Below are 19,354 nucleotides of genomic sequence, written 5' to 3' on the forward strand. Positions count from 1 at the left end.
ATCACAATTAAGGGCTTGAGCAATAGTAGAGTGAGTAGGGCTTTGCATGTGGCTGAGCTGGGTTTGATCCCTGCATCCCATATGATGAACCCCAAGTACTTCCAGGAATATATTCCTGAATGCAGAGCCAGATGTGACCCCTGAGCATCACTGGGTGTTTCTCTAGGAATTCTGAGCACTATATAATAAATGACAATTTTTACTAATGCAGGCCTATTAGAATGAAGCTAGATAACCTGCAAATTCATGTACAACTTTACTTGTGCCTTGAAAGAAACGTACCAGAGAGAAAACCTTCAAAACTTCTCCCTAAAGTAAGAATTCATGTTGCTAGAGAACACCATGCAAATATACTATCTCCAAGGACCCCAGCATCTAGTTAAAAGGGAAAATGATCAATTGTCTCTACATAAAGACAAATTATTTTTCTTTTCCTTTTAATGTAGATGTTTAAGCGACATTGTCCATTTAGATTGACTTGAAAATTAAGATTAGGAAGATATGATTAGACTTAAATCTTGAATAAAGTTAGCATACTATCATTTCAATTGAAATATTATTTTAACCAAACAGTAAAACTACTAGAAAAATTTGTAAAAATACTGATGCTTGAGCCCACCTCATGTGAAGTTCAAATTTAATTTGTATTTGATAAGAAGGAAATTTAAGTCTTTTAAAAGATTTCTTGATGATTCTACTGAGCTTCCAGTTTTGAAAACTGGGACCAAGGACATATATCGGTGATAAAGTACTTGCTTCGCATGTGGGGACCAGAGTTTGAGTCACAGCACCAAAATTTAGAAGAGAGAAAGAGAGGGTGGAGGAGGAGGGAGGGAGGAAGGAAGGAAGGAAGGAAGGAAGGAAGGAAGGAAGGAAGGAAGGAAGGAAGGAAGGAAGACCAGCTTCTATTTATTGTAGATGTTTCATTATTCAATTTTTAAAAGAAAAGTAGTTTTGCACAAATACCAACCAATCTCCAGCAGCTTGTCTCTAAAGAACTGTGATCTAATATTGAGAACAAAGAACTTGCTTGACAAGTCATGGCTGTCTGCTTTGTTTTTTTGCTTCTGTGTTGGATTTTAATAGTTTTATGTTGAGAATAGGAGAACAGAAGGGAAATGAATATAATAATGAACCCTTCTCATTGGCAAACATGATGAACACCTGCCACACAGGCTAACCTTGTACTTCATTAAAATCACTCTATTTGTCATAGTTAGCAAACCAGACTTATGATATGCTTTTTCTCTATATTTAAATAAAGTCTAATGCAAAAGAATTCTAACAGTTTCTTTAGGGAGAACTTCATAGTGCATATTCTATCTTACTGACTTTGTGATTTTGGTGTGGCCAAGTCACATATACAGACTCAGACAAAAAAACAAACAATAGGGGCTGGAGCGATAGCACAGTGGGTAGGGCATTTGCCTTTAATGCAGCAGACCCAGGTTTGATTCCCAGCATTCCATATGGTTCCCCAAGCATTGCCAGGAATAATTCCTGAGTGCAGAGCCAGGAGTTAACCCCTGTGCATCACCGGGTGTCACCCCAAAAAAGCAAAGAAAGAAAGAAAGAAAGAAAGAAAGGAAGGAAGGAAGGAAGGAAGGAAGGAAGAAAGAAAGAAAGAAAGAAAGAAAGAAAGAAAGAAAGAAAGAAAGAAAGGAAGGAAGGAAGGAAGGAAGGAAGGAAGAAAGAAAGAAAGAAAGAAAGAAAGAAAGAAAGAAAGAAAGAAAGAATAAAACAATAATTAGTCATTATTATAACCACCCAACTCTAATTGGTCATGAATATTTTTTTCAGTGAAGAATATTCTGGCTTCATTAGAGTATTAGACAAGACTACAGATGTTTTAAAATACATGAAGATATGGACATAAATTTTTATAGTTTAATAATTGAAATCATCAATGTTATAAACAAGTTTGACTGTTGTTTTCCTTTAGATTACTCATCTTACTTAAATCCCACATACTCTGGTAGCAACAAACTGGGTTTAAATTCCCAACTAAATTAGGCTCTCACACGCTTGGTATCATTATACTTCAGAGTTTGTATTACCTTTGTAAGGGTACAGAGGAGATGGTAGATTAATAAAAAGATAAATGATTCTGAGTCTTCCTCTGTCAAGGGTCAGAGTCTGTTTCTTCCCCTCCCCATGCCCTGCATATAACCCCTTTAATCTGAGCTTGGTCCTGGAGAACATAATGTGCCAGAAGTGGTTGTAAATTCTGATTGTAAATTTATATATACCCCAAAGGGTCTGGCATGATTCCCTTTCTTCATTTCCAGGGAGCCAGCCCTGTCCATAAGAACAAGCCCAGATTAATCTGTTGGAGGAGTAAGATCACACAGAGGAGTTCACCATTTGAGCCTAGAACTCAGTCTAGTACCTAACTGCAGACACATGAAGAAACTCATCTGAGATTGTCGTGAGATAGCTGAGACCAGAAGACCAAGCTCAGATATGAGAATTATATTTCATGAGAAAATATATGCTTATTGTTTGAGCTAAGGTTATCTAAACTTTTTTTCACTTACTCCCTCTATCACCCAAGAAATTTTTACATAAACTTGGGTATATTGGTATACAAAATCGGTATACAAATCAAATATTTATCAAGAATAGATCGAAGAAAATTTACTTTACATGACCAGCACATTAAGTTACAACATAGACTAAGAAATTAAGATTTCTATCATTAGATTCTGTTACTTACTATGCAGTAATTGAATAACAATAGACAACTGGTGCATTTTTTAAACACCACCATAAAAGCAAAACCTTTTCCAAATGTATACTGAAGGACAATTCCCCGAATTATCACAAGACAGCAAATAGAGTGTTTTCTCTGGCCATTCCCAATCACACAATTACAAGTAAAATTAAATTACGTGTAAACTATATCATCCCACAGGAATATAGTAGTAATAGCAAAGGTCAATCATAAAGAAGACAATTGGCTTTCCACATACTGTGGTCTCCAGTACAACTCAGACTGATTGTTGTTTTGATCACATTGCACTTTTACATGTGTGCTCTATTACAGATGTCACTGCTCATGTTTCCTCTAATTGTTAAAAAGAAAAAAATAGCATCTTCAAAAAATAATATAAATTTCTTAATTCCTGATAGCATATGGCCTGTGTGAAAACACTGACCCCCAATATTCTAAACTATTACATAGCCTACCAAATACAACAGGCAGTCAAACATGGTTTGGGGAGGGACATGGAGACTGATTAAATAGGGAGCCTGAAATAGATACTGTTGAATTCATTTTGCCTTTTGTCCAGAGGATGTGATTCCTGAACCTGATCACTGAGCTGTGGTATGAACTTAATTAAAACCTATTAATATGATAGTTATGGAAGGAAAAAGAAATGATTATTTCAGGTTTATGGATGAGAAGGGCTTTCTCAAATGACTTTTTCTCCTTTAGTGCTATTTGTTCAACTCATTTTAGAGCATGTACAAAGGCTCTATCTTGCAAAATGATGAATACTAGAAGACATATTTTTAAAGGAAACTTATCAGTAGTCCATTTCAGAGTGAATTCTAACTGCAATCAGGCTGCATGCATTTTCATCTAACAACTTCAAAGCTTCTCTGTGTGATTCTGGCAGTTTTAGAGCACCACTATGTGGTCTGTTGGTGAGTATGTGAGTGTATATATTTTTCAAATATAAATAATATGCATATATATACATAAATATGAGAAAACAAAAAATGATTGTGATATTTCTCTTATTAAAAACAAGATCATTTATTCACAAGAACGCAAATAACCTTTAGAAAAAGTAAATGAAAGCTTTGCATTTAATTGTGTGCAAAAACAAAAATAATTTGGTAGCTAATTTTAACAAATGGAAAAACACCCAGGCCATTTTTTTTCCAACGGATTCTATCTTAATGCATTTTGCTATTGTGTTTCATCTGCATGTGGTACATTACATTTAATGGAAATCACACAGTCCAATTATCTCTCCTAGGGGAAGAGGAGAGGGAAAGGAGGTAGAGGAATCTATTGTAAGCAGAGAGAGATGCTTTTGGCAACTCTATAGGATGAGAAAAAAGATCCTGCTTTTTCAGCCATTCACCTCAACCCCTCACACTGGTGAGTCTCCAGTCTGGATCCCCCAGAGGGACCTTACTTGGTCACATCACACATAGAACCAAAAATCTGCTGCTCCTGGAGGGGTTTCTGGAGAGAGCATCATTTGGCTGTTAATAAAACTGCTGAATCTGGCTTCTTTTCTAGCTACTGCATAAACAGGGGGACACAGGCGAGCCCATTTCCCCTTGGCACTCAGTCTAAAAGGCTAACCATGGAGCTCGTTTCTGCTGAGAGAGGCTTCTACTAGCTCTAAAGTATAAATCAGCTTCCAGAAATCATTGCCTTAAAGTGAATGGCAAATAATGATACATTCACTTTTCTTTGGATGAGAAGGCTATCCTGCACACCTCGTGTGAGAAGCAATGATCTGGGCCATGCTTTCCTGTTGTCTACCTAAGCCTTGACTGGAGAAAACTTATTTGAGAAATAGAAATGCTTTCTTTTCAAAGAGAATCAAGTGATTTTAAATTGAAAATTTCCTCTGCCCTCGTTCCCTGACTGTCCAAGTTTGTCTGTCTTGCTCATCTCTCCTCCTGTAAGAATCTAAGATTCAAAGGGATATATTTTATTTCTGTGTTTTTCTGCTATATCATCCACTTGGAAAGTTATCTATATATGATAGTTTCTTAATATTTTTGACCAATGAATGCACTTCTCATGGTTAGTTTTATTCTCATTAGACCAAAGGGAAAAAAAGATCTTTCTAGTTAACCTACAACCAAATTAGAGCTTGCTGGATTTCCAAAAGAACATAGATATTAATCTTGACTATGATTCCTATATCACACTATGCACTTAAGAAAATCTTATTCAGTATCTTCTTTTTTTCTCATTTATATCAGCACTTGATCTTGCCTGGATGTTAACACTGCGTTTCTTTCTCTTCGAACTTCTACAGAAATTCCCAAGAGATCTCTCATCCTCAACCTGAGGCCTCATTCAGCCAACCTTCATAATAAAGAGTTCTCAGATCTCCAAGAAAAGACTGGGCAGATTCTGTCTCTGGTAGTTCAGAAAAGGCCTCCAAGAGCTGTATCACAGATATATCTCTGGAGCCTTGTAAATTTCTTGAATAATGACAGTGATTTTAATTAGATTTTTAAAGACAACGAACTTTGGGGGAATCATCTAAAGAGATTTCCTTAATATCAGATGTCTGAGGTAGTTGCATGAGGCCCAGAAGCGCAGGTAACCTAGGAAACAACTGGAGCCAGGAATTCAGAAGCTTCCAAGAATCAGCTGAAGACATTTACTCTGTCATAGTTGCTCTACTGAGTCTCAGGTTTGGTCTCAGTGACAGCAGGGTCTCCAGCTAGGGACTTTCTTACTCAAGACAAGGATAGGAATTTTCTTACTCAAGAAAAGGAGAAATTTTCAAAGTCAGGTGTTGACAAGCTCTCACAGGAGTCTGTTTTTCCTCAGTTTGTTAAATCCTTGTGACACAATGTCTAAATCTTTCAAAGTTCCAAAAGAGTTATTTAACTATGACAAAAAGACATTACTTTGGCTAATGAATACATAGGAAACCCAGGGAATGCTAGCATATCCATATCATTAATGTTAATGTAGTCTAGTTAAGTCTCTTTGTATGAAATGGTAGAGAATGACAATTAGTTTGTTCTAGAATTCAACTAACCACATTTCAGTATCCCAAAATGAGTATAACTCCATCAGAAATAATACTAATAATATCCTTCATTGTTGTTTACTCTAAAAGGCTTCCACACATTTTAACATGTAAAGAATGTCAGACTATGAAATCTGAATACTGGCACTACCATTGTTAACCGTGTGTGACTTTGGCAAATTACCTAACCTTTCTCTAATCCTCAGATGCTATATTTATACGATGAAATTTAAAGTAGCATCTATTGAGATAGTAAAGAGGATAAGGGACATATTTGGCATGTTAACAAGTGTGGTTACATACCTGGTACCACAGGGTCCTCCTGAGCATCATTAAGCAGACCCTGGAGACCTCTGAATAATCCCAGAGCAGCACCACATCCTCGGGTTCTAGCATTAAACTAAAGGCTGGTTAGCTGAGAATTGCCAAGAGAGACCTCTAGGCCTTCTGAGCACCACTTGGAAGCCCTCCCCATTCCAAATAGTACATCTTCAATGAGTAAGATATTTAAGACTGCAGAAAGAGTGTCAGGTTTACATGAAGGCAGTGCTTCTCAACCGAGTGTGACTTTACCTTTTTAGAAAATATTTGGCAATATGTCAGTATTTAGAGAATCTCCAATTGTCAAAACAAAACAGGATGAGGGGTTATTGATATCTGATAGGCAGAAGTTCAGGATATTACTAAATACTCTAGTATGTACTCAACAATGAATAACTATTCAAGGCTGGAGAGATAGGACAGCTGGAAGTCAGTTGCCTTGCACACTGCCAACCTTGATTTGATCCCTGGCTCTCCATATGGTCCCCTGGGCCCTGCCAGGATTGATTCCAGATCACAGAGCCAAAAGTAAGCCCTGGCTTACTCCAGGTTCTGTGATCTGAGTGTGACCTAAAAAATAAAATTAGTAAATAAACCATCCATGCCAAATTGTCAGTAGAAATGAGTTTTAAAAACCTGGTACTAAGGGATTATTTATAATAACCAACTTTTATACAACACTTTTATACAACTGACTACAATCCACACTAAAATCCAGGCAACTATGAGACCAACACTGTTTTCATTTGACTTATAAACATCAAGGTAATAACAAAAATCCAATTTCTGTTTCTCCTGGATGATAAGTAGAACCCACTGGTTAAGTCACAAGAAAACCTCAGAAAAAAACTATTTTCACTGGCAAAATATTTTTTAATTATAAGAAAACTTTGGACCCTCTTCCCTTGTCCCTCTACCTACTTTCATTCTCTAACTCACATTTTAAGAATGTGGGAATTCCCATATTTATTTGTTTTAATCAGATATTCAAATCTAGTAGTTTTCCTTCCTCCTCATTTCCCAGATCCTCCCTTCATTATTAGTGGTAACTTTGCAGGATTAGAGCAAATAACGAATATGAAAAGATAAGAGATTTGGATATTTATTCTAAAGCTTAAGTTGGCTTTCCTACACTTTGATGTCTAAGCCTCTTTCTGAATTTTCTCGAAATACACTGAGCAATAGTGAGAGAACCAAAGCAAAGTTCTGCAAGATGGTGACAGAATGCCAAACAACTCCTTCCTTCTGGGACATTAGGGATAAAAATACTTCTTTCTTGGATTAATGCAGTTGTTTGAAAACTGATTAGATAGATATTGAGCCTTTTATTCATTTTTTTTAGATCTCATTTTACTTGGAAACAATGCTCTGTCGGCGTTTTACTTTATGGTATGTGTATAAGTGTGTGTGTATGTGTGTGTGTGTGTGTGTGTGTGTGTGTGTATGTGTGTGTTAAACAAAGCTGACAGGAGCTGAATTAAATGCAATCAAGTGGCTGTTCTTAGGATTTGGTACAGTGAAATATAGAGGCATTCAGCCAAATCCTTAATCTTCCATAGAAAAATATCTCTTACTTCTTAGGCAATGCAGGTAACCTTAAGAAAATGAAAATACGTCCATTTATCACCAAGTTTCCAAAGGCCATACTTTCTCTATGTCAACTGACCTTTATTCACTCTCAATGACCTAACATTTCCATGCTGAAATGTAACACTTTAGAGAAGCATCTTAACATGGCGGGGGGGGGGGGGACTCAAAATGTAATCCAATCAAGTTGACTGTGTCAACAGGTATGGGTTGCCTAATTTTAGGAAAGGAAACTGAGGCCCGCTGGGACAATCCTGAAAGTGCCCAGGGCTAGAGAGTTTTACAAAATACTTATCTATGATTTGCCTGTCCTATGATATCTCCTCTGACACTCATAATACACCTCCAGTGGGAAATCAGGAATCACAAATAATAAAGGTTACAGGAACATAATAAGATAAAAGATTAAGGTGCCTCAATTGAAAGAAAAATGAAAAGCATGATTTCACCCCAACCAGCTAAGGCACTCAGTAAAAAGACTTCCTCCACTCTACCAGCAACCAAGTAGCAGTATGTTCTATAGCTGCGATTTGCCTCACAACAACTCATCTTGCCCCAAACTGCACCTGCATATCTCTACCAAGTCAACTACTAAGCTCTCTCAGAAGGAGTTTCTATGAGAAAAAGCAGTTTCTGGTGTGATCTTAAAATAATGACCTCATAAAATTTCCCTAACAAAGACTTTCTCTGTGAATGATTAAAGTCATCTATAAATGAGAAACATACACAAATGACCCTCAAAGGAACATATTCTGGGCCATGGTTGAAGATAATTAGGATGTTAGGCATGTGAGAATTGTGGGAGAAATAAACATATTCTCACTTTGGACCAACTACCTAAAAAATACCCTTATTTTAAAGGACTTTTCCGATAACACATTTTCCTCTGACTTTAGTTAATACAGAAACATTTTTGAAATATTTAAATTAGAGATAAATCTGTCAGATGAATCTCAGCGTGAGTCTGAGTAAAGGTTTAATGGAAGGTAAATATTTTATCTTTAGAAATGTCCCCAAATGTTCCATTCCACATCTCACCTGTGGAAAGAACTGGATCATTTGGATGAACACTTCAAAGTACTTCTCTAAGGCAAAAAAAAATTGTTTTTCAGATTCTTGATCAAGATTAGGATTGACCTGTTTAGTCACCAGTGTGAGGTCAAATACTTGAATTATGGAAACAGCGATTTTTTTCAAACTTAAAGATTAGCTCAACTCCCTACAAGTTCAAGGAATGATAATGCAGAGAATTCCCCCCCAGAAAGCCTCTTTATGCTTACTGCTTTTACAGAAGTTCATGGTCATAGAGACAGAAGCTCAGCACAGAGCTTCTCCAGTTCTTGAACTGGATTCCCACTACTGCACTGCATCTCCCCCTTTTATTTATGTACCTGGAGGATACTCATTCACAGCAACCATGCAGTTATGCCTCGGACCAACACCCGAGGGTCTAAAACTGAATAAGAACACTGGACTAATGATTGGGAAACAGACCCAAGGACAACCTGGACACTAAATTAGTCCCCTTTTTTGTTTTCTCTAGCATCTATTTTTTTTTGTGGTGTGACTATTAAGCATATTTGCTGCTACAAAATTTCTCACCTGGCATGTTATATTGAGGAAGATTAGAGGATGCAGTAGGAAAGCTGCATTGGAGGAGAAAAAAAAAGGAGCAGATTTGCAAGCCCATAGAGAAGATTTTAGGCCTAATGGGCTTTAGGAAGTATTTGCAAAACTGAACTAGACTTTGGCCCGGTTGTCATGGAAACCAGCTGTGCTGAGAGGTAGAGATGAGCTCTCCAGTGAGGAAGGTTGTCCCTAAAGTTCTGGGGGATCATAGAAACTCCCAAGCCACCTTTCGTCTTGAAATCAGTCTCCTATATAGCAAATCTCCAGCAGGGTACTAGAAACACTTTTGGAGTTAAAGTATTCTGTAGCTTCCTTTGTTTTGCTAGTTAAAAAAAAAAAAATCTATATATTGTGTTCTGGACTCCTCCTATCTCTTATCTTCTATAGAACAGGAGCAGAGGAGAGAAAGAGGGGCATTGGCAAACAACGAATTTGGCAATGTCCTATCGATTTCCACTTCCTGCTTCGTCAAATTACAGCAAAAAAAAAATGCTTTTCACAAATGGTGCTCATGGGGTGTCAATTGTCAAAATGTGTTTGCTGAAAAACTCCTTTCACAAAAGACCTCATTTTGCCAAGGAAGTAATTTTTAACGCTTGAGTACTCCTTCTACTTTTTAGCCTACTGAGTCCTGAGAATTCATGTTTCAAAATTTTGTTGTTGTTTTGTTAAGTTAAAATTATTTATTTCTTTGTGTCTGTATGTGTACATATATGTGTAAATCTGTGTGTATACATTTTAATTCTACTCTGTACTTTTATTTTCATGCTTATTATTCTCATGCAGGAGGTATTATTTCTCTGAACTGCAATTTTTTTAATAATCATAATTCTGGAAGATGCTTAGAATTTTGTTTCTATTGAATTAAGTAGTTAATGTTTAATAAAGGAGTATTATTACTAAGCCAGGCCCACTTATAATGCTGTCTTTAGTATGTTTTCCCAAAACACAGTTATAATGCTTTTATATTATTATGCAGCTCTCAGTATAGCATATGAAAGATTTTGCATTCTGAAGCAAGTGATACAGGAAGTAGAGGTTTTGGTATGGTTATAGGCATCAATTTATTCTAGTCAACAAAGGGTGCCAGAGAGCAAGAGATGTTCAGAGGCCTGGTGGGATCTAGACTTGATCTTGGTGCCTATATTGCTTTCTTTGTTCTCGGACTTTCCCTTTCTGTGTGTCCTTGTGTCTGCAAGTTCAAAATTGCCCAAAAGTCTAGGTTAATTGAACTTTAGGATAGGAGATAATCAAAAGTTCACAATGCCAAACATAGCTGCAATTCTATTGGTAGTCCTACTTGTCTGTTATACTCCAACTTGCCTAAATTATGAAAACATTTAACTGGACTCTTTACCTAGATTCATGCCCTTTTGTTACCCAGTTTCTCAGTCTCAGGCCATCAGTGGACTGATATTCCTCAACTGCAGATCCCTGTGGCTATTCTCTTTGACAGATGAACAACCTGAATTCAATCCTTTGTCTGACCGTGTCTTCCTTTTCCTTCAGGGTACAGTCCCTGACAGAACTATTTCCCTTTTAAAGACTACAACTTAGTGTTGGAGAGTTAGTACAGTAGGAAAGATACTTGTCTCACCCCCAGTTCAGATTCCATCCCTGGCACCATTTATGGTTCCCAAGCATTGCCAGGAGTGATTTCTGAGCACAGAGCTAGGAGTAAGCCCTGAGTACAGCCAAGTGCAAAACACTATAACTTTTTAGAGACATTAATAAATGTGCCCAGGGACCTGAGCAATAGTACAGTGAATAGGGCACTTGCCTTGCACACAACTGATCTGGGTTTGATCCCGGCATCCCATAGAGTCCCCCCATGCACAGCAAAGAGTAATTCCTGAGTGTATAGCTGGGTGTAACCCAAAACAAACAAACAAAAACACAAAGAAATATACCCATGATCACTGTTACTGTCACTGTCACTGTCCTCCCATTGTTCATTGATTTGCTTGAGCGGGCCTAGTAACATTGTGAGACTTGTTGTTACTGTGTTTGGCATATTGAATATGCCACGGGGAGCTTGCCAGGCTCTGCCGTGTGGGCCAGATACTCTAGGTAGCTTGCCGGGCTCTCTGAGAGGGGCGGAGGAATTGAGCTCTGGTTGACCAGGTTGGCTGCATGCAAGGAAAATGCCCTACCTGCTCTGCTATCACTCCAGCCCATGATCACAGTGATACTAAAGGGATACAGTCTGGATTTGAACCCAGATTTGTGCTAGTCAAAGTCTTTGCCGACACCTTTATGGATTCTGCCTTCCTACATGTTCTCTTTTCCTTGAGGCCCTGAATATAGGGAGAAACTCTCAGTGTGCAATGGATATGTCTTATTCAAATGCTCATTTTCATCATGCTCTCTCAGAGAAGCATAAAATAAGTTTCTGAGTGAACTATGTTTTGTGATATTCCTGATCTTTTCTGAAATGGGGCAGTAGCACACAGATTTCTGCTGATCCTCACACTGTCTGCTTTTCATTAGGGCCCCTAAGTGTCAGAGTTGGTGATGGAGTAGGAGACAAGTCATCCTTCCATCTGGCATGCTATGTAGGCCCCCCTTGCTATTATTCACAGAGACCTGTCTCCCGGGTCTGCATTAGTCTGTAATGTTTGAGAGGGAAGACCTATTTTGCCAGAAGTTGCTGCCCAGATGGAATTTAAGGAAAAGAATGGAACACAAAATAACTCTTAATTGTGTGTGGGAGAGCACATTTGAAGGTAATAGGGAAAATCACAGAATAATGAGAAAAAGTTTGGATATAATGAAATGTCCCCATTGCTGCTATTTACGTGTATCTCTTCTATGTGTGTGAGGCTTATTTTGCTGTATTGTGCTATTTTCCTGCCGAGGTCACCCATTCCTCTCCCACACCAGCAGGGGCCTTTCCTCAGAGGGCAAGCCAGTTCTCATTTCTATTATCTGGCAAGAGGCAGCTTCTTCCGCAGCAGGAAAAGGAAACTGGGTAGGAGAAAAAGAGGTAGAAATGAAAAAGATATTTCTCTCATGATACGGTCCCACACCTTGAGTCCAGACTTCTAGATGCCATATACTAGGATGGTGTCTACAACACAGAGCACATCAAGTGGTTAAAGTGGGTCAATTCAAAGTAATATAATAATGGGATAGCAAATGCCCAAAGGCAACAGAAATACAGCATGTTGAGAACTGGTCTTCAATAGGAAGCTTGCCCCTTGCCTGGTCGAGGTTGGAAGATAGGACAGGGAAGGGAACCTATAACAGTGGTTGAGGAACATGTTCAATCGGGAGGAAGAGAGGGGAGCTTCAAAAGACAGTAAAGTGTTATAGCATCAGTACTTTAAACCACCATGTCAAACATTATTTAAAAAAAGAAAAAAAGTGCCTCTCATATATAGACAGAGAAGTGGGAGGGAGAAAAAACAAGGGGGTCTGACATTGGTGGAGGGAAGTGGACACTGGTGAAGGGATTGATTTTGAAACACTGTATGCCTGAAATCCAATCATGAGCAACTTTGGAATTGACAGTGACTTAATTTTTAAAAAGCAAAACAAAAAAATAAAAGATTAAAAATGAAGAGAATCTTCCTCAGCAAAGACATAAAGATAGCCAACAGGCTTATAAAAAAGTGTTCTTTATCACTGATTATCAGGACAGTGCAAATTAACAACAATGATATGTCAACATAAATAAATAAATAAACATGAGATCTAAGCTGTGGACACTGAACTTTGAAATATACCTGGAAAGATGGCGAGTGGCATGGCAGTGGGTGCCTGAGTAGGGAGCACAGTAACACTGGTGAAGGGAAGCTAACACTTGTGGTGGGATTGGTGTTGAAACATATATGCCTAAAACTCAATTATCAATAGCTTTGTAGATCAGTTATTTAATAAAATAATTTTTAAATAAATGATATAGGTTGCTATTCTCCCAAAACTTTTATACCAATGTAAACAGTGGTTAAATCAATTTTTTATTTAAAAATAGTGAAAACGTATGTTAAAGAGAACTATTGTTACTGTGTCTGGCATATCGAATATGTCACGGGGAGCTTGCCAGGCTCTGCCATGCGGGAGAGATACTCTTGGTAGCTTGCCGGGCTCTGCGAGAGGGGCGGAGGAATCGAACTCGGGTTGGCCATGTTGGCTGCATGCAAGGAAAATGCCCTACCGCTGTGCTATCACTCCAGCCCGCTCGAGCAAATCGATGAACAACGGGAGGGCCTTTACCTTTACCTTTAAAGAGAACTATTAACGAGACTTGTTGCTATTATTTTTATAAGGGAATGTTGGGAGATATCAATAGATCGCCCATTAGCACTGTAGTACTGTCCTCCCATTGTTCAAGGATTTGCTCAAGTGGGCACCAGTAATGCCTCCATTGTGAGAGTTGTTGTTACTGTTTTTGGCATATTGAATATGCCATGGGGAGCTTGCCAGGTTCTGTATGTGGGCGGGATACTCTCAGTAGCTTGCTGGGCTCTCCAAGAGGGACAGAGGAATCGAACCTGGGTAGGCCACATGCAAGGCAAACACTCTACCCATTGTGCTATCACCCATTAAAATAAATAAATTAAATAAAGAAGACCAAATATAGGCAGCACCGGAAAACATCTGTGTCTTAGAAATCCAATGACCTAGATTAATGTTCCTTTTCATTAATGTTCCTTTATCTCTTTCTGCCTTTTCCTGACCAATAGTGTCATTTTGTCATAAAAGTAATATCTAACATTTATTGAGAACTTAGATGCACTGAGGGACCATGCTAAATCTTCCTGAAATTGTCTAAGTCAGCACTTTCCAAAATCTCAAAAAATGCACATTATATGCGTCTCTATTCCACAGACAAAGGATGATTTTGAGAGGCAAAGTGACCTGCTCAGATCAGACTATTAGGAATGGTCAGCCAGAAATACTCATTGTATTGCGCAAGTAAAAACCATCACTTTCTGGCAACCTTATCTAAACTCTGTTATGGGCAGTAAAGTGTCAGGTCTCCACACATGGCCAGAATGCATTATTTAAGTAAGTTAGAATGAGGACAAATATTGAATGGTGTCACTTATCTGTGGTATATAGAATAACAGGACAAGGGAGAATAAGATATCAAGAAGAGGATATCTATATTATCCTAGATCCTAGATTATAGAAATGAGAAGGACAGAAAATAAGCAAAATATAGGGGGTAAGAAGAGGCAGACAGGAGGTAACAGGTCCAGGGGACAGGTGTCTAAGACACATAGGTGGTATAGAGGTGATAAAATACAGAGTCAACAAAACTGTAAGCATGAGACCTGCTACAATAACAAACCTTTAAAATGCTCTGTCAAGGAGACAGGCTAGGAAATGGGAGGGAGCCTATGAAGGAACATTGGTGAAGGAAAGTTGACATTGGTAATAGAATTGGTGTTGTTACATTGTATGTCTCAAAGTTTAATATGAATAACTTTATAAATCATGGTACCTTAATAAAATAATAAATACTTTTTCAAGCACCAAGGATAGTGGATGACACCAAACAAGCAATATAAAAATGATAATTATAACTATGCACACATTTTTCTCATTTAAAAAGTAACATATTTGCAGTAAAAAACAAAAAGTTTGTTAGAGAAGTGAAAGAACATGAAAGTTTTCCATGATCTAAGTAATGTTAAATCTCAAGAATGAGACACAATTCAGAAAAAAAGAACTAGGGTCCCAAAGATCTTCCCTATTTTCTGCTAGTAACTAATTTTTACTAGTTACAAGGTGTTATTTTCTTCATATGAGGAACTGTGGCATAGTTTATGGCTTAAGGTAGAAAAGAGACTTCTAAAAAAGAAAATTTTGTATGTCACTTGGGTATCTAGATTTATAGTATTATTCGGTTCTTTTCATTTTTTCATGTAAAATTAATTACTGATCTTCTATGCAAATTGTCTCCCATGCTTGTGATGGAAAAAACTTAATATGTTACTTAATATGTTAAACTTAATATGTTACTCATAGTTTCAAAGCAATGGGGAAATTTGAATGAACCAATAACTATATTTACCAGGAAGAACTCTGATAAATGTTTTACATTTTCTAAAAATCACCAACAGAAAAGGAAGGTCAATCAGACACAGGATCATATCCAGGTGACCCTTAACACTAAACATCTAAGAGCTTTATAAGGGATTGAAGGTGACACATTAATGTAATCATTCACTCTACCAATATCAAGTAAATGTATTTTAGGAGCCAGACATTATAGACAATGGGACAGAGCAGTGAAGATATCAGGCCATACTTAAATATAGACTTTTGGAACTCTCTGACGCAAACATACTATTTTCTTTCATCCTGAGAAAATACCTCTAAATGGTGCCAACAGAATTAAATCAGCAAACAAAAAATATGAAAGTCAGGTCAATTGTTCACACAAAAGGCCTCTCAACTTTCCATAAAAATAAAGTATGAAAACTATCCAATCATCCACCTCTAACCTTGCAGCAAATTTCCTTTTATCTAAATCTGACTACCAGTAGCAAGAGGATGATAAGATGACAATGGTTGATCTTAAAACTTAGAGTTAATAGATATGTAGAAGTTTTTCAAAGTTTGAACACCTTGCTGATAAAGGCGGTAGAGTGTACCTACTTACTTGCAGCTTCTACACCATTCTTTACATCATCCAACCTTCATCCAGACTTCATTTCATTCTCACAAATATGGCTTTAATTCACTTGCCTTTTGCTGTAGTCTCTGTTTTTTTAAAATGTTAACTTTGTACTCTTCTGCTAACTTCCTTGCAATTAGCTTATTTGAAGAGTTCTTTGAAGATTAAAAGTCCCATGTTAAATATGAACATTAACTCTACTTACTCTGCAAACAAATAAATAATATTAAGGTCATGAAAAGCTAGCAAATTAAAAAAAAGAAGGATAAAGGGGAAAGGCAATTACTAAAAGAAGATAAAATGTAATAATAATAGTAATAATACCTTCTGTTTTCAGATTTAGACTCTCCTTTGCATTTGCAATCACGAGTGTACTGAGTCCTTCATTTATCATTACAAAGCTAAGTGTGAAGAAACACCACTGTCTTGTGTAAGAAAGAAGATTCAAAAGTTTGCCCCAAATTCTCAGAAAAGAGAACCTCTGAAGTGGTTTCATATTTACTAGAATCCTTCCCCTGAAGATGCAGTCTTAGCATAAGGCAAATGAGTAGCAAAATATCAATTGACTAGCAGGCAGAGGCAAAGAAGTTGAACTTGAGAATCCCTAAGTGTGTCCCTCTGCTCTTTTATTTTAATCTGTAGTTTGAGATTTGATATGTATTTTGGAGGCAGTTCCTAGATCTCCACATCTGCATTCCAGAGAGCAGCCCCTATGTAGCATGTACTTGTCTTGCCATATGATTTCAAGAGCAGAAGGTATTGTGGTAATAGTGCAAATGACCTTTCCTGAACATCCACTAAATTCCTTCTTTCTTCTACTAAGGCACTCAGAACATCCTTTAGGAATGATGGCTTATTTCAGGAGCTGAAGAAGGTGAGCATGGAGTGTAGACCCATGTATGTGAGTGTCATTATAACATAATCCACAGGGCTGCATAGAATTAACCAACAACTCACAAAGTCTTGCACCAAAGGTCAGATTTCATCTCTAAAGGTCTGGGAAGAAGGGGAACTGCACACAAATAATAAACTGTGTTTTTACTATTCTAAGATAATGAAAAGAAGATTTGAAAAGCTTTTAAGAGAAATGGATATGTTTTGCAAGCAATAGCTTGAAATAACTGAAGAAAGTTTTATTTTATCACGTTTCTGCCTTAGGTATTTTACCCATTTGCCTGCATTATGTTTGAGGGCATAGAGCTGTTGGAAGAAAGCAAGAGATTCTAAACCTTCTCAGTGACTCATCCTCTAAAAATCTCTACTTAGAAGGAAAGTCTAGCATTCATTTGTGGTATATAAAAAAAATGTATAGTAGAAGACTGATATTCATGGCAGGGAAAACAGGGGCTAAGAGGACTCCTCAATGATTGGAACTAACCACAAGTGTGTGTGGACCTGAGGGTAGGTAAGATAGAGAAGAGACCAGTATGACAATAATAGTAGGGAATGATCATGCTGGATAGGATCTGAGGGTTAAAAGTAGGTAAAGGGATATGCTTGATAACCTTTTAGTATCAATACTGCAAACCACAATGCTCAAAAGAAGAGAGAGAGAAAAAGAGAGAGGGGAGAGAGAGAGAGAGAGAGAGAGAGAGAGAGAGAGAGAGAGAGAGAGAGAGAGAGAAGAAAAGCAACTGCCATAGAGACAGGCAGGGGGTGGGGGTGGAGTTGGGGGATGATGGATGGGAGGGAACCTGGGGACACCGGTGCTGGGGAATATACACTGGTGGAGGGTTGAGTGTTGTAATACTGTAGGACTGAAATTTAATCATGAACAGCTTTTTAAGGACCTATCTCACAGTGATTCAATAAAAAAAGTTTTTAAAAACTCTATTAAACAAATGTACTAGGCATTTTGTTCAGCTGAGAAATATCATACATACTGAACTTCTCAAATGTACCCCATCTCTGCAAAAATTATTTCAACATGAATTATAACTAATTAAATACAATTCTTAAATGTCCATCTTTAGGGTTTTCCATAATATCTTCAGTTTTGAATAGAAGATATGCTAAAGCATCTTTCTCTACATTGAATATGAGTCAGAATTAGATGAAAATTCTGTTAAACTACAATTGTCTAGTTGAACCCTGAGAGTTTTCTGATTCAGTATGACAAGAACTTGCATTTATAATAATATCCAGGGTAATGTTCTTGCTGCCACTCATAGATCCCATTTTAAAAAACACTGGACCACCTTTCTGGAAAGCAATATGGATGTTTCTCAAAAAAACAGAAATTTAGCTCCCATTTGATCCAGCAATACCACTTCTAGGAATATACCCTGGGAACCCCAAAACACACAGCTGAGGCCCCACTGCTGAGGCAGAGAAATCAGCTGCAGAGAAAAGAAGACAGTTGATTCAGGAATCCAAGTTCTTGGGTGGTGACATGGAACATACTCATTTGGTGAAAGGCTTGGATTTTGCTCTGCTTCAGAAGATACGAGCTGAGATTGCCATCAAGGAGAAAGAGGAGGAAGAACTGATGGAAAAGCCCCAGAAGGAAACCAAGAAAGATGAGGACCCTGAAAACAAAATTGAATTTAAAACACGTTTAGGACCAATGTTTACCGTATGCTCTTCAAGAGCAAAGCATATGAACGGAATGAGCTGTTCCTGCCGGGCCTCAGGGCCTATGTGGTGGACCTGGATGATGAGTATGAAGACACGAACATCCCCACCACTCTTAACCGCAGCAAGGCTGATGGAGGCACAGACCACACTGACAACAAATGACATTGTCATCGGCAAGCTCACACAGATTGTTTCCTATTTGAGGCAGGGTACCCGTAACAAGAAGCTCAAAAAGAAAGATAAAGGGAAGCCTCCAGAGGCCAACATGAATATATTTGAAGAAATTGGGAATTATGTACCTTCCACAACCAAGACACCACGGGACAAGAAGCAGGAAAGATACCGAGAACCAGAGAGTGATCGTGAAAGTGACAGAGACTGGGACAGAGAGCGGGAGAGGAACGGAAGCGGGATCGTGAGAGAGAGGAGGAGAAAAAGAGACACAGTTACTTCGAGAAGCCAAAAGTGGAAGATGAGTCCATTGATGTTGACAAAGGACCTGCATCTGCCAAGGATTTGATCAAGTCCATCAATGAAAAATTTTCATTGATCAAGTCCATCAATGAAAAATTTTCTGGTTCCACTGGCATGAGGAATAGAGTGAATATATGAACAACAAAGAGGCTTTCACCAAAGCCGCATTCCAGTATGGCATCAAGATGTCTGAAGGGCGGAAATCCAGGTGCTTTAAGGAAACCAACGACAAGGCAGAACTTGATCGTCAGTGGAAGAAGATTAGTGCAATCATTGAGAAGAGGAAGAAGATGGAAGCTGATGGGGTTGAGGTCAAAAGACCAAAATACTGATCTCCATTGATGTACAGAAAGAATCTCTCCAAGGGGAAGGAAAAAAAAAAATCTCTCCAAGG

General features: G+C 37.9%; 1 pseudogene; it reads left to right on the forward strand.

The window, feature by feature from the left end:
• LOC130041639 (protein Red-like) overlaps nucleotides 1-19,098 on the forward strand; it is a 100,957-nt pseudogene extending 81,859 nt beyond the window's left edge.
• The last annotated feature ends 256 nt before the right edge of the window (nucleotides 19,099-19,354 follow it).

The sequence above is a fragment of the Sorex fumeus genome, unplaced genomic scaffold (assembly GCF_029834395.1).
Source record: "Sorex fumeus unplaced genomic scaffold, SorFum_2.1 ptg000098l, whole genome shotgun sequence".
Taxonomy (NCBI): domain Eukaryota; kingdom Metazoa; phylum Chordata; class Mammalia; order Eulipotyphla; family Soricidae; genus Sorex; species Sorex fumeus.